Source organism: Chiloscyllium punctatum, chromosome 28, assembly GCF_047496795.1.
Source record: "Chiloscyllium punctatum isolate Juve2018m chromosome 28, sChiPun1.3, whole genome shotgun sequence".
Lineage (NCBI taxonomy): Eukaryota > Metazoa > Chordata > Chondrichthyes > Orectolobiformes > Hemiscylliidae > Chiloscyllium > Chiloscyllium punctatum.
Genome location: NC_092766.1, coordinates 40,573,698 through 40,575,461, shown reverse-complemented (window position 1 = coordinate 40,575,461; position 1,764 = coordinate 40,573,698). Strand labels below are relative to the sequence as shown.

The 1,764-nt window shown below is 43.4% G+C and overlaps 1 non-coding gene across 1 annotated transcript; it reads left to right on the top strand.

The window, feature by feature from the left end:
- The first annotated feature begins 1,121 nt into the window (after nt 1-1,121).
- Nucleotides 1,122-1,203, top strand: trnaf-aaa (transfer RNA phenylalanine (anticodon AAA)). The gene has a single exon. It is a non-coding gene; the product is annotated as a tRNA-Phe (tRNA).
- The last annotated feature ends 561 nt before the right edge of the window (nt 1,204-1,764 follow it).

Below are 1,764 nucleotides of genomic sequence, written 5' to 3'. Positions count from 1 at the left end.
CCGGCCTCTATTTTGTTTTAGTCTTCTCGTGCGCAATTGCAACACAGTAAACGATCAATTAATATTGGAAAATGACATACACAGGCGTGTGAAAAGCCCATTTTCCGTGGCAATTATGCAATGGTTGAGATTACTTTGATTCAGGAGATAAGGATGGAAAGTGTGTTTGGGTAGAGATGAGGAACATTGAGGAAAGAGGAAACCAGCCGGTGTAGCTTACAAGAACACGAACAGTAACCACAGTGTAAAAAAAAAACGTACAGGAAAAAATACCGCCTGTGAATGATAAAAGAAGGCAAGAATTATGGGAGACATTCATTTCCCCTCTTCCTCTCCCGTTTGAATTGTAAAGAAACTTTGAAGAAAAACAATCGAAAAGTCTAATATGCCCCCATCGAACAACGTGCGCCGTACCTTGGTCATTGATTACTGTAGATTAGAATACTTACAATGTGGAAACAGGCCCTTCGGCCCAGAAACTCCATACCGACCCGCCCGAGCCCAAATGCATTCCTCTTCTTTAACCCCGTCAATTTAGGACGGCCATTTCAACAAACCGGTACATTTTTGGACTGTGGGAGAAAACCAGAGCAAGCGCACACAGCCACGTGGAGAATGTGCAAACTGCACACATTCAGTTGCTTGAGGCGGGAATTGACCCTGACTCTGTCGCATTGTGAAACAGCAGCGCTCACGATGGTGTCAGCGTGAGATGGGACTTATTTGCCGTCTTTAATTGGGAAAAATCTCTGTCATTGTGAGCATCTGGAAATACCAGTTCCTTCGGCAGAATAAGAAATGAATATGTCATTAACCTTTGTTTGTTTCATGTCCAAGAATACTCAGATCAATAGCTCCCTTGATTACCTCTGCTGGTCATGTTCGCAAAGAGATCTAGCAAATTACCAAGTGTGATTTTCCTTTCAATGAATAATTTTGACTCAATTTGGCTGCAAATATCTTTTCCTAACTTTGTGCTTTTCTTCTTTTACATTGGTGTCTCGCACCTTACAAATGACAGCAAAGGTATGAAAGGAGATGGAAACATTTAACTCAAGTCAGCGGCAGCTTTCAATGAGATCACGGTTGATTTGGTCAGTGCTCAGCACGCAGCACTGTCTGTCGTCATGGCCGAGTGGTTAAGGCGATGGATTAAAAATCCATTGGGGTTGTCCCACGTAGGTTCGAATCCTGCTGACTACGTTATGAATGCCTCCCTGCTGGAACAATTCAAAGTTCTGAAAGCCTGTTTCGCAAACCAGGCCTGTAATTTGATTAGACTTGGGAAACTCGAGTTCTTCATCAGAAATGCTCCATATTTAATGCATTATCTCTGTTTCTCTTTCCAGATGCACTGCTCGACACATCGGGTGTCCGCAGTTGTTATTGAACGCCCTGAGCAGAAGTGCTGCTTTTCATTAGATTCATGTAATCCCTTGTCCTCTGTTCTCTGACTCTGGTCATTGGCAACACTTCCTCCTGCTCGTCAGAGTGATCATTCCCCACCGCTCCCTCTCCCATCATTACAAACAACCGCGGGAAATTGCCACTTAACCATCTTTGTTCCAAAGTGAAACTCACCAGCCAAGGAACTCTCTCCACCAAATGGGACTTCTCATCCCTGGACATGGTGCAAGACAGAGGATTGTGAAGAGATAGTGTGAAAATATTGTCAGTTGGCAGTTGGAAAAATGTTTAGGAAGCAAACCATATAATTTAGGCTCCAGCTTTGGAAATCTTGAGAAACACTTTGGGAAATGGAAT